Source organism: Dendrobates tinctorius, unplaced genomic scaffold (assembly GCF_039654945.1).
Source record: "Dendrobates tinctorius isolate UK_male_01 unplaced genomic scaffold, ASM3965494v1 ptg000008l, whole genome shotgun sequence".
In the NCBI taxonomy this organism is placed as follows: Eukaryota; Metazoa; Chordata; class Amphibia; order Anura; family Dendrobatidae; genus Dendrobates; species Dendrobates tinctorius.
This window is the reverse complement of record NW_027361676.1, coordinates 65,461,791-65,485,903: the sequence shown is the minus strand read 5'-3', so window position 1 is coordinate 65,485,903 and position 24,113 is coordinate 65,461,791. Positions and strand designations below refer to the sequence as shown.

At 44.2% G+C, this 24,113-nt stretch overlaps 1 pseudogene; it reads right to left on the bottom strand.

The window, feature by feature from the left end:
• LOC141089349 (uncharacterized) overlaps positions 1–22,333 on the bottom strand; it is a 79,179-nt pseudogene extending 56,846 nt beyond the window's left edge.
• Positions 22,334–24,113: the final 1,780 nt, after the last annotated feature.

Below are 24,113 nucleotides of genomic sequence, written 5' to 3'. Positions count from 1 at the left end.
GCCAATATTTACCAGACTGCCGTGAATCCTTTTAGCAGTTTCTTGAATTACATTTTAGGATGGTGACAAGCAAATTACTCTTTGCTCTTAGATGGTCAGGAACATATATAAAGTACTTTGGTTAGTTCAGATGTCTGTGCATGGGATGTACCTGTCAATATGTGCATCTGAATACGGTTAAAGGAACAGTTCACCCAAGCCTGTTTGCAGCTGGCATTAAAAAATCATGTAAATATTTGATCATGAAAATTAATAGTCATAATTAGTAATGGGCGAGCGTGCTCAGATAAAGTGTTATCCAAGTATCTTGGGCGTGTTCGGATAATATGATCGAGTCCCTGCGGCTGCATGTTTTGCGGCTGTTAGACAGCGGTAACACGTGGGGGGATTGAATAACAATTAGGAAATCCCCACATGTGTTGCGACTGTCTAACGGAATCATGCATCCGCAGGGACTCGAACATATTATCCGAGCACGCCCAAGATAGTTGGATACCACACGAGCATGCTTGGATAACGCCTTATTCAAGCACGTTCGCTCATCATTAGTCATAATTAAAGCAACTTATAAAACACTGAAACCTCAGAAGTACTCACCAAAAAAATGCGTTGGATTCAATAAGAGAATAGAGGACAAAGATGAGAGCCAGTTTTGAAAAATATTTGCTAACATTTGCAGATGCACAGATTAATGTGTTTTCATCCTTCTTTTTACTAAATACACTGGAAAAGTTTTTTTTATTTTATGTAAAAAAGAATGTTATTTATTAATTTTCTAGCACCACCATATTCCACAGCGCTTTACAGGCTTTATCATCCCTATTGGGGCTCACAATCTAAATTCCCTATCAGCCTGTCTTTGGAGCATGGGAGGAAACCGGAAGCAAACATGGGGAGTACATGCAAACTCCTTGAAGCTATCCTTGGTGGGATTTGAACCCAGGACCCCAGCCCGTACTAACTACTGAGCCACTGTCCTGCCTCAAATTGAAATAATAAAAACTTTTGGAACTTTCCAATATACAGGAATGTTGTGTTTAAAATATCGGCCATATCACTATGTTTCTTAATGGCTGTCTATGAGTGCTATAGAGAAAAAATAAAGATGCGCACTCGTGCTGTAGGAGGAGGAGCTAACTGAACGTGGATATACCACAGGTAAAAGTCAACGGGTAGACAGTCGCAGTCAAAATTGAAAGTCACTTGCATCAGAGTCATTAAGGGAATTATTATGGTTTTTATTTATTTTTTTCAATAAATCAAGAAAAGTGAAAAAACACCGCAAACAGAGATCAGATTCCAAACATGAGTATTACACGGTTACGTTTCGACCTATACCTAGGTCTTTCTCAAACCATACTTCAAGATAAAAATGCAAAGAAAATTTTTTTACCACACTAAACAAAGTGATCAAGATAATGTACAAAAGGCTAGAGACATAGTGGACATAAATATGTACAAAATTAATAAAATTTAAAAAGGGTGTATGCTGAAAAACCCTATAGATACAAAATATATAAACATCTATATATGCACACATAGGACTACACATGGATCTGCGCAATAACAGGAATGCAGTGTAAGACAAGAAGATGGTCATAGGAGATATTGCAGACTATTGGCAAACAAATATACAATACTAATCATAATGTGCTTGGATAAATGGAAAACAAAGCGGGGTGGTGGAGGAGAGCGGCTGGCTCAGGAAAGTATAGCAAACATGAGATACTAACCTCAATAGGAGTGTCAAGGTATATGGAAAGAGGACAATTTTTCAGAGTCCCAAAGTAAGGGATGTGGGAAAAAAGGAGAGATAATAAGAAAAAGGAGAGATAATAAGAAAAAAGGAACAGAGGGTAAGCAGGGCTCCAGGGGGTGCTGCTGTACTGAACTGTGGCAAGAGAGCGGCAGGGATCTGCGTTGTTGTGGGTGGAGGCAAGAATGCCTCGGTTTATATATGTTGAGAGTCACTATGAGGCTGGGAGGAGGGGAGATTACGGGCGCAGGTGTCCAAGAGCTAGTAAGTGATGTCATGACGTCGGTAAGAGGCTGGGAGCGTTTGAGGAGGAGATTTCACTTGGAGCAAGCGCTGTAGGAGGAGAGAGCAAGAGGGGGCAGGGCGCCTGCGTGACTGAGCAGGAGAAATGTAAACAGATGCGTGCTATGGCGCCTGTGTAGTGTATGAGGCTATGAGGAAACAGAGATAAGGGAAAAGGGACAGGTAGGGGAAGAAAAATAGGGAAGGGAAGAAGGAAAACGAGGAGTGTGCTGAATAAAAGGGGAAAGAAACCAAATTGAAAGTATGGAGAGTGGTGTGTTAGAATGAATGAAGCAATAGGGAAACAACAAGAAGAAAAAAAGAGGAATAGTGTCAGGTGATGGGATCAAAAGTGGTGGGGGTAAAAGAGCGAGCATAAAGATGAGGAAGGATTATTGTTGTTATGGATTGAGGAAAAAATGTGAGGAAAAAAAAGGAAGGATAGAAAAATAGTGAAACAGTGGGGGGTAGAGACAAAAAATAAAAAATAACAAAAAAAAATGATGAAAAAAGGAGAAAAAATAGAAAGAATAGGGAAAACAAGAGAAGTGTCAGATAAAAAATATGGAGGAAGTTGTTAGAGTCGGTTGGTTTGACATAAAGATCTGTGGACAATAAACCAGTATTGGTCTTCATTACTAGGGTGTCAAGAAAGGAGATCTGGGAGGGATTCCAGTTTAAGGTAAACTGTAATTCCGATCGAATCGAGTTGAGATACTTAGTAAAGGAATGCAAATCATCAGGTGTACCCGACCATAGACAGAAAATATCGTCGCTGTAACGTAGCCAGCATTTGCTGTGCAACAAGAAAAGGTCATTATTTTAGATGTAAGAACATTCAAAATCATTCAGATAAGCATCTCTGTTTCCTCATAGCCTCACACACTACACAGGCGCCATAGCGCGCATCTGTTTACATTTCTCCTGCTCAGTCACGCAGGCGCCCTGCCCCCTCTTGCTCTTTCCTCCTACAGCGCTTGCTCCAAGTGAAATCTCCTCCTCAGACGCTCCCAGCCTCTTACCGACATCATGACGTCGCTTACTAGCTCTTGGACACCTGCGCCCGTAATCTCCCCTTCTCCCAGCCTCATAGTGACTCTCAACATATATAAACCGAGGCATTCTTGCCTCCACCCACAACAACGCAGATCCCTGCCGCTCTCTTGCCACAGGTCAGTACAGCAGCACCCCCTGGCGCCCTGCTTACCCTCTGTTCCTTTTTTCTATTATCTCTCCTTTTTCTTATTATCTCTCCTTTTTTCCCACAGCCCTTACTTTGGGACTCTGAAAAATTGTCCTCTTTCCATATACCTTGACACTCCTATTGAGGTTAGTATCTCATGTTTGCTATACTTTCCTGAGCCAGCCGCTCTCCTCCACCACCCCGCTTCGTTTTCCATTTATCCAAGCACATTATGATTAGTATTGTATATTTGTTTGCCAATAGTCTGCAATATCTCCTATGACCATCTTCTTGTCTTACACTGCATTCCTGTTATTGCGCAGATCCATGTGTAGTCCTATGTGTGCATATATAGATGTTTATATATTTTGTATCTATAGGGTTTTTCAGCATACACCCTTTTTAAATGTTATTAATTTTGTACATATTTATGTCCACTATGTCTCTAGCCTTTTGTACATTATCTTGATCACTTTGTTTAGTGTGGTAAAAAAATTTTCTTTGCATTTTTATCTTGCAGTATGGTTTGAGAAAGACCTAGGTATAGGTCGAAACGTAACCGTGTAATACTCATGTTTGGAATCTGATCTCTGTTTGCCGTGTTTTTTCACTTTTCTTTATTGAAAAAAATAAATAAAAATCATAATTCCTTTAATGACTCTGATGCAAGTGACATTCAATTTTGAGTGCGACTGTCTACCCGTTGACTTTTACCTATGAGTGCTATAGTACAGATAGTGCTGGAAAAATCACAAGATGCGCAAAATAATTATTCTATATATTTTTATGGTAAAATGACTTGCTTATCATATGTTTGGGCTTTTAAGCATATTTTAAAAGCTTCAGGCTTCCAGAAGTGCTAAGGATTTTAAAGAAGTGACATATACAACCTTCAGATGTTTCCGGTAGGAAGACATTCCATATTTTACAATAGAAGTCAATGGGAAGGCTAAAAACACTTGGAAGACGCCTGGGTGTCTTTTGAGGGATTTGAGTTTTCACCTCAAAAATCGCTAGAGTTTTATTAATTACTTCACGGATTTCAAAAAACATCAAGAAAACAAAAAAATAAAAAGATGCCCAAAAAACTGTGAAAAAAATGTTAATTAAAATCGCTGGTGTAAAAATGTGTAACAAAGTGTTTGAGGAACTGATTAACAAAAAAAATTCCTCAAAAGACAAAATGCTGAGAAAACATTGGAGAAAAGGAGTGATCTCTAAAGCATCTTCATATTGAAAAATGTAGTGTGAGTATACCCTTAAGAGTATGGACACAGGGTTTTTATTCTTGCTTGATGCATTCAAACTTGACAGGTTTTTAAGTGGGAACTCTTTAAGGAGACTCTCCTTCTTTGGGCAGTTTTTGGTGTTTTTCTTTTCTTGGGGTGGTTATGAAGAGTATTTCAGGTATTTTGGAGGAGCTTTTTTCCCTTATATATAGTGCCTAGTTTTGGAGTGGATTGCATCAGAAGCCGCTGTAAGGGTATGTTCACACAAAGTCTTTTTGCTGAGTTTTTGTTAGCAATTTCCTGCTCTGTTTCTGTTCCAAAAATTCTGCAAAAAGACTGCATGAAAACAATCCCAAAGAAGTGGCATGCAGCTCCAAAACATTCCTCAATAACTCTGCAAGCTATCACTTGAAAAATCCAAAAATCTTCAACTCCTTCAAATTTCTATTAAGTTTCCACTCCAAAAACTCAAGAAAAAGGGCATATGTAGACTGGGTCTAAGTGTCACACCAGAAAATCACCTCTAAGGCCACTTTCAAACAGACTGTATTCAGGTCGAAAACTCAGTACTGACCAGCATATATGAAGTGGTTAGTTCAGGTAATGAGATCTGGTTCATCGGTGGTTATGTTACACTAGCCTAAGGTGGTTGGTCCTACTCTCTACAAGACCTGTATTTTTCTCTTCCAACATTTGATAACATCAGAATTTTATTGGCGTGACAAATTCACATTACACGTTACATATAATACAAGTGTGATGCTGAGTAACGTCTCACGGCCAAGCCGTGTGATGGGATAGTCAAGGAGTTTGAGGTCAACAGCCAGGAAGGTACATCATAAACACAAGGAAGATACAAAGGCATAGTCAGGTAAAGTTCCGAGGTCAGAATATCAGGAGGATAGTGGATCAGAGCAGAAGGGGTTAAACAGACGGATGGAAATAACGAGGTTCAAGGTCAGGCAACAAAAGATCTACAAACAGAATGCAAGGCACAGAGAGACAAACCACATAATAACTAAATGTATGTTTGGCAGAAGTCTGGAAGAAACAGCCCACTTAATTAGTCCGGCAATCTCCTAGGACAATGCACACCAGGAAACAGCCACTGCCTCCCAGACTCAGATTTGAGGGCTATTAATCAACACACTGACAGCTCAGCATGCCCTTCCCTGCACCAGACTGGATAACTGACCTGTCAATCAAAGTACTTACAGCTTCAGCACACCCCTGAAGCAGACTGGGTGGCTGAGCTGTCAGTAACTGCATACCAGACACACTGAGGGGTAGAACCGTGACAACAAATACATCATAAGAATATCTTTCTGCAGAAATATTAGAGAAATATTAGTCTCAAGCAGAGAAGAGCGAACCTTTCAAGGTTCAGTTCGGTTCAGCAAACGTCCTGATGTATGCCAAACAGTTCATCGAACATGCCCGGACTCTAATTTCATAGAGACAAAACCAAACACACAGAAAACACCTGCAGGGGGGACAAACAGCTGACAAAACAGCTCAAATTAGGGGCAGGCACCAAGACAAAAGGCATCAATTCACCCAGAGTATAAATAATATAATTGTGCAGCATGAATGCATGGGACAGGGCTTGAACCAGCATTTCTAGCTTAAACATTAATCAGTAACAGGTGGATGAGTGGCAGGTGTAGACCTGGTGCTCTGAGAGGCCTGGAAAATCCAGGCAACACACATGAAGGAGACCCAACATTTCCATAAATGAGGGACAGACACCAGAAAAGTGGTATCAATTAACCCACGGTAGAAATTTTAGAATGATACAGCAGCAGTCAGGCATAGGCCATTTATGAACCAGCATCTGGGTCAGCATTTACAGCTTTGAATTTAAGTTAAATTAAGAGGTGGATGAAGTATCAGTCTTAAGCTGGAGTCACACACAAGGTAGAAAAATACGGACCGTATTGTAAGTCCGTAATACGCATAAATGGTCCCTAAATAGTGCTCCGCATGTCATCCGTTGTCAGGGTGTGGCCGCGTATTTTTCTCATGTAAGCATCCGTATGTAATCCGTATGTGATCCATATAACGTTATTTTCTCGCAACCTTGCAAAATGGACATTTAACGGTTTTGAGGCCTGCACATAATTTAAATCATCAGCACCAACCCTATTTATTGCCTCAATATCAGGTGGCAGCCTCCAATCCACCCATTTTGGTGCTGTGCTTGTGTGGGTGTCTTGCTGGTTGTTAGCAAACATGTCTGACACACTTCAGTTCACCCCAACTGACCGTGTTCTCTTCAACTGGGTTTTGTCCAGGCGCTTTGGCCAGCCATACCCAGTGATTGTGGATCCGAGGAGGAGGAGATGCATGTGGGTGCATCCGCATTTGAGACAGCGCCTCAATAAAGGCCATTTTCACAGGCTTTATGCAGCTCTGAGGACACATCCTGACAAGTTTTTCCTCTATTGTCGGATGACTGTTTCTAGCTTTGATGCTTTGTTGGAGACAGTGTGCCCAGGGATCACCTTCCAGGACACCCGGATGTGCAAATGTATCTCTGCTGAGGAGCGCCTTCTCCTTACGTTACGGTATGTATTTCTCAGCTACAGAATGTATGTAGATGATTATTTTAATTCTCTTACTCAGTAACCCCTTTTTGGCCAAGAAACATTAGGTATTGGTACCAAATATATGCTCTGAAACTTAGAACACTTTGATGTGTTATTCCACATTACATAGCCGTGGGACATGTATATATGTATTGTTCGCCTAGCTTCTTACTTACACACTGTTGTGGTGATCTATATGTAATGTGTGCATCCTTGAGCATGTATTTTAATGTATATATTTTCTACATTTGTTTAATTGTAGGTTCCTCTCAACTGGCCTTTCTTATGCAGCACTCCATCTGGAGTTTTTGATTGGGCGATCGACAATATCGTTTGTGCTACATCTGCTGGTCCAGAGTTCATCATCTGGTCATGCCAGAGCCCAAGATGGTAGACTGGTTGAAGATTGCCAGGAGATTTGAGTTGCACTGCCAATTCCCCAATTGTATTGGAGCCCTGGATGGGAAGCACATCCGTGTGCGTAAGCCGCCGAACTCAGGGTCCCAATTCTATAATTATAAACAATATTTTTCTGTAGCTTTGTTGGCTCTGGTTGACAGCAACTACAGGATTATAATTGTAGACACTGGGGCTTATGGAAGAACTGGAGACTCTAGAGTCTTCAGTTCTTCCATTATGGGTCGGCGGCTGCGCAATAACCTGTTGGACCTACCACCACCACGTCAGCTGCCAGGCTGAAATCAAGAAGCGGTGCCTTATGTCCTAGTGGAGGATGAAGCCTTCCAATTGACCAGGCATGTCATGAGGCCATACCCGCGCAGAAACCTTGACCACTGGCGCAGGATTTTTAATGTACGCCTTTCACGTGCCCGAAGACTCGTGGAGTGCACCTTCGGCATTCTTTGTGCCAAATGGCGTGTCCTCCAGTCTGCCATTCAGCTGAGTGAAGCCAACATCAATGAGGTCATCAAAGCTTGTGTGGTCCTCCATAACTTAACTAGACTGCATGATTGCTCCTCATCTGATGTGACTGAAGGTGTGGTGGACAATGGAGCTAGACCTGCGCCACATGTGCTCCCTTTACGGCGTCCTCTCTCAGGACTCAAAGTACGTGATGTGTTCACCCAGTATTTTGTTTCACCTCATGGTTCTACTACCTGGCAAGATCAGGCTATATCTATGTTGTGATGTTCTTATGTGTTAGGAGTCAGTCAGATTTCTGCGTTTACTCAGCAGGGATCCAGATCCTCACATTCTGCACTCTCCTCCTATTTATCCACTGCAGAGGAGATTGCAGAGGAGATTGCCTTGCAGCAAATCTCTCCTGAGTAGTGTTGAGCATTCCGATACCGCAAGTATCGGGTATCGGCCGATACTTGCTGTATCGGAATTCCGATACCGACTTCCGATATTTTTTCAATATCGGAATTCGGCATCGGAATCGGAAGTTCAAAGTTGATTGACAGACTGACGTCATCATGATGCGCGGTGTGTGCGCATCATGATGCGCCGTCATTTCGGGCCTTCCGGGGGTCTCTGCCGGCCTGCCGGGGGGCTGTGTGGACTGCCCGGGGTCTGTACCGGCCTGCCGGGGGGCTGTGCCGGCCTGCCGGTGGTCTGTGCACCCTGTGGGGGTCTGTGCCGGCCTGCCGGGGGGCTGTGCCGGCCTGCCGGGGGGCTGTGCAGGCTCCGGGGGGCTGTGCCGGCCTGCCGGGGGGCTGTGCCGGCCTGCTGGTGGTCTGTGCAGGCTCCGGGGGGCTGTGCCGGCCTGCCGGTGGTCTGTGCAGGCTTCGGGGGTCTGTGCAGGCATCGTCCGATGGGACTACAAGTCCCATCGGGCGATGCCTGCTACCATGACAGTGATTGACACATTAGCCAATGATGGGACAGTAGTAGTCCCATCATCCGGCTAATGTGTTAAATGTTAAAAAAAAAAAAAAAAAAATACTACATACATACTACATGCATGCTACATACATACTACATGCTACATACATACTACATACATGCTACATACATACTACATACATACTACATGCATGCTACATACATACTACATGCTACATACATACTACATATATACTACATACATACTACATACATGCTACATACATACTGCATGCTACATACATACCACATACATACTACATACTACATATATACTACATGCATGCTACATACATACTACATGCTACATACATACCACATACATACTACATACATGCTACATACTACATACATACTACATACATACTACATACATGCTACATGCATGCTACATGCATACTACATGCATGCTACATACATACTACATGCATGCTACATACATACTACATGCATGCTACATACATACTACATGCTACATACATACCACATACATACTACATACATACTACATATATACTACATGCATGCTACATACATACTACATGCATGCTACATACATACTACATGCTACATACATACTACATGCTACATACATACATACATACTACATATATACTACATGCATGCTACATACATACTACATACATACTACATACATACCACATATATACTACATACATACAATACATTCATACAATACATACATAGACATACAGTACATATAACATAGAGTAACATACTTACCAATACTTGTCACATTGTTCCCCGAAGCCATTGTCGTCTACGGAATAAATATTAACATAACAAACCACAAAAATACTCACCCACGATCCGAAGCAGTCCACGAGTGTGTCCCACGACGATCTTGGGTAGAGAACTGCAGCATCAGATGATGCTGCCGTTCTCTACGGGCTGCAGGAATCCAATGACGGAAGGTAGGTATCCTTCCGCACTGTATTCCTCCGCCACTTAAAAAAAAAAAAGTCCCTAGTCTCACTTTATGCCATTGCTGCGTGGGAAATTCCCACACAGCAATGGCATAAAGTGAGACTAGGGACTTTTTTTTTTTTTAAGTGGCGGAGGAATACAGTGCGGAAGGATACCTACCTTCCGTCATTGGATTCCTGCAGCCCGTAGAGAACGGCAGCATCATCTGATGCTGCAGTTCTCTACCCAAGATCGTCGTGGGACACACTCGTGGACTGCTTCGGATCGTGGGTGAGTATTTTTGTGGTTTGTTATGTTAATATTTATTCCGTAGACGACAATGGCTTCGGGGAACAATGTGACAAGTATTGGTAAGTATGTTACTCTATGTTATATGTACTGTATGTCTATGTATGTATTGTATGAATGTATTGTATGTATGTAGTATATATGTGGTATGTATGTAGTATGTATGTAGTATGTATGTAGCATGCATGTAGCATGCAGTATGTATGTAGCATGCATGTAGTATATATGTAGTATGTATGTAGCATGCATGTAGTATATATGTAGTATGTATGTAGCATGTAGCATGCATGTAGTATGTATGTGGTATGTATGTAGCATGTAGTATGTATGTAGCATGCATGTAGTATATATGTGGTATGTATGTAGCATGTAGTATGTATGTAGCATGCATGTAGTATATATGTAGTATGTATGTAGCATGCAGTATGTATGTAGCATGCATGTAGTATATATGTAGTATGTATGTAGCATGTAGTATGTATGTAGCATGCATGTAGTATGTATGTAGTATGTAGCATGTAGTATGTATGTAGCATGCATGTAGTATATATGTAGTATGTATGTAGTATATATGTAGTATGTATGTTGCATGTAGTATTTATGTAGTATGAATGTAGCATGTATGTAGTATGTAGTATGAATGTAGCATGTATGTAGTATGCATGTTGTATGTATGTAGCATGTAATTTTTTTTTTTTTTTTTTTTTTTACATTTAACACATTAGCCGGATGATGGGACTACTACTGTCCCATCATTGGCTAATGTGTCAATCACTGTCATGGTAGCAGGCATCGCCCGATGGGACTTGTAGTCCCATCGGACGATGCCTGCACAGACCCCCGAAGCCTGCACAGACCACCGGCAGGCCGGCACAGCCCCCCGGCAGGCCGGCACAGCCCCCCGGAGCCTGCACAGCCCCCCGGCAGGCCGGCACAGCCCCCCGGCAGGCCGGCACAGCCCCCCGGAGCCTGCACAGCCCCCCGGCAGGCCGGCACAGCCCCCCGGCAGGCCGGCACAGTCCACCGGAGCCTGCACAGCCCCCCGGCAGGCCGGCACAGACCACCGGAGCCTGCACAGACCCCCTGGCAGGCCGGCACAGCCCCCCGAAAGGCCCGTACAGACCCCAGAGAGGCTGTACAAGGGCAGGAAAGGGTTTTTCTTATTCCGATACCGGAAGTCCCATAGACTTGAATGGGACTTCCGGTATCGGAATCGGCGATACCGATACTTTTTTTAAAGATCGGCCGATACCATCCGATACGATACTTTGAAGTATCGGACGGTATCGCTCAACTCTACTCCTGAGGCTAAATCCTTCTGTCCTCTTACTGGGCATGCTCATGGGACGATCTCCCATTGGAGAGTGGGAGTCATGTGCTCAGGTCCCGCTCCAGTTCTCATTGGTCCATCTCAAAGATCTGGAAGCATGCAGAAGGTCCCAGCTGCTATAAAAGGTGCGCGTGGCTGTTCTGCCATGCGCTAGTATAGACTTACTTGCTGCTGTGTGTATGAGGATGGATGCATGATTCTGGTGACTGACTCATTTGAAACCCCTTCCCTCTGATATTACACATGTTTGATAGGGACTGAATTAGAATCAGCGCCAGCGCTCCTCTGCTGCAACATCCATAGCTGCTAGCATCCGACATTGCGCTTGTGCCTTGCCTTTGACGTTTAGCGGCAGTGTCCACGCCGCGCTGCAGTAGCAGTCTCCTTTGCATTCGCAGTTGCAACGCCGCGCACACAGTAGGTCTAGACGGTCGTAGTGCCGCTGTCTTGGGCTACTCCTGTGACCTTATACCGTGTGTGCGTTTTTTACTGAGTACTGTGACTACAACAGGCTCAGTTATTTGTCCTTGTACTTTTTGGCATCTCTGTGAGTTAACTGAGATTGCTCTATGCACCTGGGTGAAGTTTAACCCTGTGCGCATTTCCGCCATATTGCTCCTGGCACCACTTAGCAGCGGTTATATCACCTACTGCACGGTGGACCCCGAGCGGCGAACGCACTTTATTATTATTTTTATTTAGTGCGTTCCGCCATTCCTACCATTATACTAGCGTCAGGGTCTGGCTAGTGATGGCAGAACAGCAGCAACTCTTACAGTGTATTTGGCAGCTTGATGGCTGGCTGGCCACTCTTGAGAGGGCTCTCTCAGCTGCACAATCCACCGAAACTGCTGTTAAGGCAATCACAGATGCGGTTTCCCGTATGTCCACGTCCTCCCCCGCGCCAACAGTTACCCGCCTCCCGTTGCCCATTAAATTTTCTGGCGATGGCGCCTCCTGTAGGGGTTTCATCAGCCAGTGCTCCATTCAGCTGGAGTTTATTGTTTCCCTGCTGTCGGGCAAAGCGTTGGAGAGGGCTACGTCACTATGGGAGTGTGGTGACCCAGAGGTCCGGACCGCTGCTCACTTTCTAACAGCTATTAAGCAGGTCTTCCTCGGTCCACGGGTCACGCACGATAACTCTCTTCAGCTTCTTGCTTTGACTCAGCGTGCTCTCTCGGTTAGTCAGTATGCCGTCCGTTTTCGGACACTGGCTTCCGAGTTGGAGTGGTGCAATAAAGCCCTCATCCCTGTGTTTTGGAGAGGTTTGGCGGAGCACGTTAAAGATGCACTCTCCACTAGAGAGGTTCCTGCCAGTTTGGAAGAGCTGATTGCCATTTCCACCCGCATTGACCTCCGATTTTCGGAGCGCGGTATGGAGCGTGCTCAATCCAAATGGAAGGTTGCTTCGGCTCCCAATTTTTTTGAGCCTCTGGAACTACCCGAGCCAGAGGTTCCACTCCCAGAGCCCATGGAGGTGTCTCGCGCTGTTCTCCAGGCGTGTCCGGCACAAGACTCCAGTTGCGGTCATATTTGTCAACATGCGGTGTCTCAGAACAACAGTGCCCCGCAACGGCCAAATTCTGTACCGCCGGGTAAGACCCTTGTTCCTCCCCACCTGCGGCCGAAGGTTCTTGCCTGGGCACACAAGTCCAGGAGGGGTGGTCACTGTGGCTATATGCAGACCACAAACCTCCTGGCAGGGTCTTACTGGTGGCCGCACAGGGCTCAGGATGTTAAAAAATATATTCGGGCCTGCACCTTTTGTGCTCGGAATAGCCTCCTTAAGCGAAGAACGGAGACGCCTGCTGACACACGGTGGCATTCCACTTTAGCTTCCTCTCCCGCTGTCTCCCACTGGTCCCTTCTCAAACCTGGCGAACTTGCCACCCCTGAGGCCTTCCACATGTCCCGAGTCTCTCTGTCACCTACCGGGACATCAGACTTGCCTGCGGACGAGTCTGAGGCCTATACCTCTTACGGGCACAGGTTGGTGGATCGTAAGGCTCAGGGAGGGGGGCCCTAGGAGGGGGGGTAATGTTAGGAGTCAAATTTCTACGTTTACTCAGCAGGGATCCAGATCCTCACATTCTGCACCCTCCTCCTATTTATCCACTGCAGAGGAGATTGCAGAGGAGATTGCCTTGCAGCAAATCTCTCCTGAGGCTAAGTCCTTCTGTCCTCTTACTGGGCATGCTCATCGGGAGTCATGTGCTCAGGTCCCACTCCAGTTCTCATTGGTCCATCTCAGAGATCTGGAAGCGTGCAGAAGGTCCCGGCTGCTATAAAAGGCACGCATGGCTGTTCCGCCATGCGCTAATATAGACTTACTTGCTGCTGTGTGTATGAGGACGGATGCATGATTCTGGAGACTGACTCATTTGAAACCCCTTCCCTCTGATATTACGCATGTGGATAGGGCCTGAGTTAGAATCAGCGCCAGCGCTCCTCTGCTGCAACATCCGCAGCTGCTAGCGTCCGACATTGCGCTTGTGCCTTGCCTTTGTCGTTTAGCTGCAGTGTCCACACCATGCTGCAGTAGCAGCCTCCTTTGCATTCGCAGTTGCAACGCCACGCACACAGTAGGTCTAGACGGACATAGTGCCGCCGTCTTGGGCTACTCTTGTGACCTTATACCGTGTGTGCGTTTTTTACTGAGTACTGTGACTACAACAGGTTCACTCATTTGTGTTTGTACTCTTTGGCATCTCTGTGAGTTAACTGAGATTGCTCTGCGCACCTGGGTGAAGTTTAACCCTGTGCGCATTCCGCCATATTGCTCCTGCCACCACTTAGCAGCGGTTATATCCCCTACTGCACGGTGGACCCCGAGCGGCGAACGCACTTTATTATTATTTTTATTTAGTGCGTTCCGCCATTCCTAACATTTATGTGTGTGTATATCTTTTTTTTTTGTTTGGTCTTCTCTGATTTGTGTTGTCTGTTTATATGTGATAAAGTTGACTTACTTATTGGAATGCCTAAAATAATTCAGGAAGAAGAACAAAGATGCATTTTCAAATGTTTTAGAAATGCAAAAAATAGCTTACAATACGGTGTACCATATTTTTGTCATATTGCCGATATTGCCCAGGCCATTTAGCCTTTTCTGTCTATAACATTGTCATTTTTTGACGCACAAAGAGGTAACAAGAAATTATAAATACCAACAAAAATAATTTACAAAACAATTAGCTATTTTATAACTGCTGGTAGCTTAGTGGAGGTGATGGCGGGAGGCCTTCATCTCTTTGTTGGGGGTTGGGGTGCCCAGCTTGACCATCACCCTGTTGGGGTGGATGATCTTGGCCATGTGGGAAGATGTGGCCATGTTCCTGCAGCTGCGCACCAAAGAGACCATAAGGATGCAGTCGATTATAATCCTGTGGCTGATTGTAGCCACGTCCATCATACCCCCCAATATGACCATGTCGTCCAAACCCATTTTTGAGCCAGCCTCCAACACCAGGTCTGTACAAGTGGCCATATTGGGCAGGTTGGTTATAGGTTGCCATTTGGCCCTGTTGTGGCCAAGGTTGGTTTGGGGGGGATGGGTGGAGGTGTAGGCACACGTGCAGGCAGACACTCAGATCCTAATTGAGCATGCACAGCTGGTTGTCGGACAAGGCGGAGACGGTTACAGGTTGAGAGCTGCCACCTCTCAAGATACTCAAACAACTCATATGGGTCATTGGGGTGTGTGCATGCATCAATTAGGATCTGAATGGATCCGTGCACACGTAGCCTCACCTCACGAGGTAGGGGACGGAGGTACCGGGCCAGGCTTCGGGAATATGCCTCTTCACCCTCATCCTGGGCAGCCCTGGACATGTAATTTAGGACACCTGTGTCTACATACCTCCGGGTATCAGAGGCAGTGTTGTCTCTTCTCCATCTCCCATGCCGGCCTACGGCTGCAGGCTGGGGGGACCCCTCAACACAGCCAGTAGGGCTGCTGCTGTTGCCAGCGTCTTCTAAGTTGCTGGCTGCTGGTGGCTCTGCTGGGTCTGGACCAGGTGCAGAACCTGATGCTGGGCCTGATGCTGGTGGAGCTTGGGGGTTGCAAAAGCTCTGGTCAGAAGATGGGCCAACCACCTCTTCACATCCCCCGTCCGGGTCTATAATGAGCTCAGTATTCCGACCTTGTCTCCCTCTCTGTGAGGTTGGACTGAGTTCTGTTAGGAAATGTACAAAAAACAAATGTAGCTCTGACCCTAAAAAGCATATGTGTCATGTGGTGTGATGTCTGTACTTACGGTCTGAGATCCATACTGGGTGCCAAAAATGCCAAGCGGTCAAAATAGATGTATTTCCACTTGGTCGGTGCTGCTGCCCCACTCCTGACCCTCTGCTGTCATTCCCGCCGGTACTGGTCGCGGGTGCTGCGCCAGCGTCTCATGACATCCTCAACTGCAATGTGAAGTGAAAAGGGACTGTAACCTTTGGGAATAGTGCCAAGCAATATTCCTAACATTTCACATAGTCACGTGGCCTAGTAGGGGATGGTTTTTATGTCAATTTTTCTTTAGCAAACAGAGATACCTACATACATCGTCTAGGATTGTAGGGGCTACATTTAAGAAAGCTCACTTCTGGCCTTTAAGCTGATTGGTAAAAATGACATTTACTTACGAATGTGTTGTTGCTCCTCATGTGGCCGTTGGGCATAGTCTGGGAACATATGCACACAGATGCGCCTCCATGCCGCCTCTTTGCGGCCCCGGTCAGAATAATGGGCATCCCGTTGGTCCCAAAGTTCGGGCCTTTCCTGTACTAACACAATTAGGAGCTCCACATTAATGTGGCCAGACATGACGCTGCAGGACTTCCTGGATGTCTGGAGTGCTATTTGAGCTAATTTGTATGTCTAAGCTTCCTGATGATGGATTGGCCCATTTCCTGCCACCAGGAAAAGTCTTGCATATTTCTTGCAAGTCACACGGGTGGTCCGTGTGTAATGCGATTTTTTTGCGCACCCATAGACTTGCAGTGGCATACTACGGTCGTAATACGCTAACAATCGCAGCATGCTGCGATTGGCATGGACCGTAGAAAATACGCGAGAAAAATACGCCTGATGGGAGCTACCCCATAGAGAATCATTTGTCCGTGGGCAATGTGTTTTTTATCGCCTCTCACTCGTCCGTATTCCTCTCTAGTGTGACGCCGGCCTTAGCCTGCTGTGCTGGGAGCCCTGATACCTATGCAAGAGCTAAAATTGTTTTTGTTTCTCAGCCACACTCAGGTGGCACAAATATCAGCTTTGTAATCCACTCATATTAGAAAAATGTAAGGAGAGTAACACAGGTAGTTGACATCAATTCACCCCCAGTAGAAATTTTAGAATGGCACAGCAGCAGTCAGCCATGGCCCATGCACGAGGTATCAGGGTGTAGGCCAGAATTACACCTGAATTTAAGTTAAATTAGGAAGAGGTGGGTGAGGGACTGGTGTAGGACTGCTGTGCTGGGAGCCCTGATACCTCATGTAACAGCTCAAACTGCCCTTCTGCTCTGCCACACTTAGGTGCCACAAATTTCAGTTTTGTAGACTACTATTGTTAGAAACATTTAAGGATAGTAATATAGGTTGTTGACTGAAAGTAAGTGCAGGCTTGCCTGTCTGGGCGCCCTTCTGCGACAGGCAACACACATGAAGGAGACTGAGCTTGAAGTCCAAACATTTCCAAAAATTAGGGGCAGACACCACTAAAGTGACATCAATTTTCCCAGAGTAGAAGTAGCATAATGGGGCTTTGACACACTTTCCACTACAGGCAACCAACCAGATGGAAACACAACTTGGAGACTCCACATTTCAAAAAATTGTTTGTAACATCAGCAACAGTAGCAACATCAGGCACAGAAGCCATGGCAAAGGTGTCACAGATTTCAATAACACAAAAACAATGCAGCACACTAAAAAGTACACCATCGCCTAGTCTGCAACCGGGGTGCAAAAGTCATTGGAGATCCATGACTTGTTCATCTTGATGAAAGTTAGGTGGTCTACACTTTCAGGGGACAGGCGGATGTGCTTATCTGTCAGGACACCACCAGCATCCGTGTGTTGTACGTGTTTAACATGGCAAAGCATAGGAGAAGCTTGTAATTTATTTATCCATGAAAATCACTGATGACACTGATGGTTAAAACGGACACGAAGAGCATTCACTGATGACACACTGAACCAAAAATACTGGGGTCAGTGTAATTTTTTAACATACTGTATGTGATTAAATATGTGAATGAGGCCTTAGGCCGGGATCACACTGCGGTGTGTAAGGTGAGGAAACTCGCATGAGTCTCTCGCATCAACACCCGGCGCTGCCGCCGTCACTCAGGACCGGAGCTACGGCTGCATAGAAATACATGTTGATGCGAGAGACAGATTTTCTCATACATGAAAAAACAGATGTCTGAATGAGCTCTTACAGGATGGCTTTGGCCACCTTACACATGTATGCTTATGCAAAAATTGAACATGCATGTCAGTAGCCCAAATAAATTCTCCTGGCCATTTTATCACAGTGCTGACATTTTCTGGCATTGAAATGATTCAGTTACAAATATATATTCTTAAGGTATTTTCATATGGCATTTTTGACAGGAAAATATATTGTTAAAGTGTAAACATTACTTTTATTACAAGACACATGCAAGAATGCAGTAACACCAAAATTACAAAACACATCACTGTTATATAGTATACTGGGTGTAAAAAAGAAGAAAAAAGTTGAGGCATTTCTTTCAAAGGGCTATATAAACCTGTTGCTTGCCTTGGCTGAGGTTATTATTTGCTACCTCCTGCACACCCAGTATATATTTGTCATCAAAATATTACAGAATCCATATTTTATCTCCGCAATGTTGTTAATACCATACATTTAAATTTGCAGTAATCTCACTCGATCCATCTGTTAAAATGGCGCTAATTATGAGCATGCATATTTTAATAAAGGCTACTTATTGGGAAAGCACAAGCCACACAGATAGGTCAGGCGGAAACATAGTATAGTAAACAGATTTGTATCAAGTGTAATCAATGCAATTAGCAAGATGTTTCCTGTGGTGAGAAAGACAAGGTGAAATGGAATGAGTGACTAGAGAGATACCAACTGCTGCTATAGGAGGACCGTTAATCATCAGAAATCTCTGTGCATTCAATATAATCTTCATAGTTATGACTTCCATCCTGCTATATTCAGAAAAGTAGTTTTAATTCCCCCAGCACAAAACTTCGCAAACTTTCTCTGATGTTTTAATGTTTCATCCAAGGTTTCAGCAGAGTATAAAAATAAACTGAAAAAAGAAAAGAAAAGCTTGGAGTAACTTGTGATAATTACGGTAAGTACCTTTGAACGTCATTGATTAATTCTAAAAACAAACAACACCTACCTTAAATGTATCAGAGTTGTGTTAAAAAATTAGTAGCAAATAATAATCACTGTAAATAATTCCTCATTAAGTTGGATTCTTTTCTGTTTTACTGTAACTTTGTGCTATAGCTGAATAATATCAACAATGAAGTCCCTAAAAGCTTATGAGAATTCCCTACAGCAAATCCCTAATAATGCAAGTAATTAAAGACAGCAAATTGTCACAAGCAGCAAACTGGATGTGTTAGTGTCACTTACACATGTCAAATCAATACAGTATGAAAACATCAGTCTCCAAGTGAGGAACAATCTTCAAGAGAATATGTTGCCGAAGCGCTGTCTATCTATGGCACATTGAGGCCAAAATTCAAATGCAAGGCTTGGGGCTCATTCAGACGTCAAGTTTTCTCATGCAAATTCTCTCCTTGTTTTTCAAGGATAGAACTCCTACCTATTACAATCTATAGGCCGGGGTCACACTTGCGAGTGTGATGCGAGTCTCTCGCATCAATACCTGGCATGGCACTGCCGCCGGCACTCGGGACCAGAGTATGCAGCTGAACGCTCCGGTCACGAGTGCCGGTGGCAGTGCCGCGTATTGATACGAGAGACTCCCGCGAGTTTCTCACATCACACTCGCAAATGTGACCTTGGCCATAGAGTCGTTCACTTGTCCGTGTATTTTTGTCGACGGAATGGTCTGCACAAAATCACAGAGACATAAACAAATGTGATCCAAGTCTCAGATCAAACTCACCAACACAAATTTATGGGTCCATGAAAATATTGGGCAGCACTAAGAAGTTTGAGGAATCAGCATCAGGTTTTTTTCTATCTGAGGAAAAGATGAAACTCTGACCCAACGTGGATGAATCTCTGATAAAAAAAAAACACTGATGAAACTCAATCCATTATCTAAGTATGAGAAAGATCACCGACGTCTGAATGAGAACATAGACAACATGGAGAGCCTTATAATAGAATGGACAGAAATCCTATGTGGGAATCGCTCACACAACCGTAGACTCTCTCATCCCAGACAATTGAGTCAATTATACAAATGCAATCTCATCAGAGTTTCCTCAGATTCTCTCGGATGAGGAAAAGAAGGGGAGCCAAATTTCTCTATCTTCTCCATTCTATGAGTCAGTGGAAATCAGACTGCACTTTGATATTATTTGAGTGCAGTCCAATGCTTTCCACGCCCACATAAACTTGAATGGGTGAGTGGCATCTGATACCAAAGTGAAATGGCAGCGTGCTGCAATTATTTTTCACTGACAGGTTGTGATGTAAAATCTCGTATGAGTATGCCCTGAAAGTAAGTAGCTCGCTATAAAAAGCCAATAAAGGCTGTAAGGCTTTATGCAAAGACACCTTGCATACAGCTACTTACTGTCTTATACGGTGCCTGCAGACGAGCTTAAAAATCGGATGTGTGATGTCTGATTTTTAATCAGATAGCGCACAGGCAGCACACTGACCCACATTACTAAATAGGGCTGTTCAGATGAACAACTTTTTTGTTGGAACAGCTGACCATGAGAAAAAAAAATTTCAGCATGCACTGTTTCATTTGAGTCTCAGATGACACTCGCCCTTTCAAGTCTATGGATGCAAATCTCATACGGACCATAAGGGTGGCATCCAATATTTACAGCTAGATTTCTATAGAACAGGAAACTGTATACGAGACGATACACTTTATTGATCCTGAGGGAAATTATGGTATCACAGCAGCGTTACAACAGCATTACAAACAAAACATTACGAACAGCATTAATACATTACAAGCAGCATTACATAGAGTAATTACTAGACACAGGTCCTGCACATGACTAACCACGATATGTAACAAACAAAGGTACACAGGTCTCTGATCCTTTACATTAGTGCGCCGGCCCTAGGTCATAGCCATCTTTCACCCTTAGTGAACTGTTATACATCCCCATAGAAGTAGGCACAAACGATTTCCTGAATTTCTCCTTCTTGCACTTTAGTAGGATTAGACGGCTGCTGAATGTGCTCTTCTGATTCAAGAACAGCCCGTATAGTGGGTGTGTATTATTGTTCATTATAGCCCTGCACTTCTTTTGAATCCTATCTTCCACTACCTCCTCAAAAGAGTCAAGATGGAGGCCAACAGCCGTGCTTGCCTTCTTGATAAGTTTGTTGAGCTTATTGGCGTCAGCTACTCTCACACTACTGCCCCAGCAAATGATAGCAAAAGAGATGGCGCTTGCTACAACGGACTGGTAGAACATTTCCAGCATTTTACTGCACACATTGAACGACCTGAGCTTCCGCAGAAAGTACAGGCTGCTCATTCCCTTCTTGTGATTCTTCTCTGTATGACAACTGCAATCAAGTTTGCTGTCAAGGTGAACCCCCAAATATTTGTAGGTCTCAACCATCTCCACCTCGTGGCCAGCAATAGTGATCGCTAAGTAGTCATCTTTTTTCCTTCTATAACTCACCACCATCTCCTTGGTTGTCTTTACATTTAGTTCTAGACAGTTAGTCTGGCACCAATCCACACAGTCAGAAACCACCCTTCTAAATTTCTCTTCACCCGGTCCCCCACAATACCCCCTACAATCACTGAGTCATCTGAGAATTTTTTGAGGTGACAGAAATCGGATTTATACTGAAAGTCCGCTGTATACAATGTGAAAGGGAAGGGCGACAGCCCTGTACCCTGAGGGGCTCCCACACTGCTCCGTACACTGCCAGATACCACATCCCGCATCCTTACAAACTGCGGCCTGTCCGTCAGGTAGTCGCTTATCCAGTTCACCATCCCCTCATCCACTGCCATATCAGTCAACTTATTTCGTAATAAGAGCGGCTGTAAGGTATTGAAAGCACTAGAGAAATCAAAGAACATGGCGTGCACTGCAGTTCCATCATTGTCCAAGAATGAATGTATTGTATGCAGCAGAGACACTTACAGCATCATCCACCCCCAATCTCTGCTGGTGCGCAAACTGCAGGGGGTCAGTGTAGGCCCTCACCCTCGGGCGCAAGTAGGTAAGCACTATTCTCTCAAACGACTTCATAGCATGCGATGTTAATGCCACTGGACGATAGTCGTGTAGGGAAGTTGGAAAGGTGATCTTGGGAACCGGTACCAGGCATGTGGTCTTCCACAGCACTGGTATTCTCTGAGATTGTAGGCTTCTCTTAAACAGGAGCTGAAAGACATTACACAGTTGGTTTGCATACACTTTTAGGACATGTGGACTGAGGCCATCAGGCCCAGCTGCTTTGCCAATGACTAGTTTACGAAACTGTTTCCTCACATCACTTGGGGAGACAGTGAAAGCAGACACTTCCTCACCCAAAGTCAATGCTGCCAATCGTTCCTCAGCTCTATCCCTCATTCCTGATGACGCAGCACATGTGTTGGTAAATCTGTTGAAGAGCTTGTTTATTTCATTAGCCTTGGGCAAATCCACTTCCCCAGGCTCCATCCTAGCCTTCAACCCAGTTAACTGCTTCATGCTCGACCACACCTCCTTGGAATTGTTGTGTGACAGTTTATTTTCTAATTTAATTCGGAACGCCTCACGGGCATTCTTAATTTTCCCCTTTAAGTCTCTTTGTATCAATTTCAGTTTCTTAGTATCCTTCATTTTAAATGCCATTTAAATGCCATTTAAATGTGATCATCAAGGGCATATCAACAGGATGTGCCAAAACCAGGAGTGGGTGATAGAGATGAGCGGGTCAGGGCTTATGCGGCAAGCTATAGCGCTTACCGAATAAGCTGGATAGCTCCGGCTGATCAGCTGTTCGGCTCCGCAGCTGCATGTGTCGCGGCTGTGTGACAGTCACAACACACAGGTTCTCCATGTATTTGTCGTGACTGTCACACAGCCGCGACACATGCAGCTGCAGAGCTGAACAGCTGATCAGCCAGAGCGATCCAAGTATCCGGGTTCCCTCTGCAGCTTATTCGGTAAGCGCTATAGCTTGCTGCATAAGCCCTGACCCGATCAAATTTGCTCATCATATATGGAAAGCAGGGCTGTTTTTTTAACCCTTAACAACCTCCTAATGGCAGAACATAATAAGTACATCACTTTGTGCTGATCTAAAGCATTTTTATGTGCTGAATTCTCATGTACATTGTCTGCAAAGGGAAGTATTAACATAGTGGAAACATAATAAGGTAGTTGCCAGCTCTGCTACATCTTAAAGGCATATACCCTACAACTCTGGGGCATTACACACACAACACCATTTTTTTAGGCAGATTTCGCCTAGATCCCACCTTTATATTTACCATATAAATATAGGATTAGCAATGGATAGGTGTCTTATAGATGCCTCTCCATTACTAAGCCATGGGCTTGATGTCACCTGACAATACATAGGTGACTTCAACCCCACAAATATGAACCCCACTTGCCACCACTACAGGGCAAGTGGGAAAAGCCGGGCAAAGCGCCAGAATTGGCTTTTTCTGGGTAGCCAGTCCGAGCATTGTGGTGCGATCGTCCTCCATGTTATACAGCCATCTGACTGTGCACTAAAAGTTATTAAAAAAAAAACCAAAATAAATGTTTTCCAAAAAAATACTTTATGTAAAAAAAATAAATTAGAAAAGTGCTCATAATAAACAGCATGGGATCAGTATTGGACCAACATGTTAGTTAACCTGCGCAGTGTACATTATGTAAAGAAGAAGAATATAATGCCACGTTCTAAAAATATAATATCACCTTAAAAAACAGTTGTGTTCACAGAAACATAAAAAAGTTATGGCCCTCAAAATATGGTGACTAGTGATGGTGATCCTGTAGATGTACAGGTCCACCAGGTTCGGCCAAGCATAAAAAAAAAGTTATTTTCAGGCACCAGAACCCAGACCCCATTCAGATGAATGGGGGGCACGAACATCCATTGTTTGCCCCCCTGTCAGCTGCATGACAGCGCAGCAAACATGTGCTCTGATCATCTGTAAAATCATTATCGCAGGTCAGAGAGCTGCAGTTCCCACGCTGTCAGATGACAGCGTGAGCCAGCAGCTATGACCGGCAGTAAAAAGAGAACAGGCGCTGCTGATGTGAGAATTCATCAGCTGGTGCCTGTGTTATAAATAAATACATTTTTTTTAATGATATAGGGTCTCCTCTATTTTTGATAACCCCCAGCTGTCAGCTTTATCATGGCTGGTTATCAAAAATAGAGGGGTCAACAGACCATTTTTCTTTAAATTATTTAAATAGATAATTTGAAAAAACAGCATAGGCTCCTCCCTAGTTTTGACTACCAAAC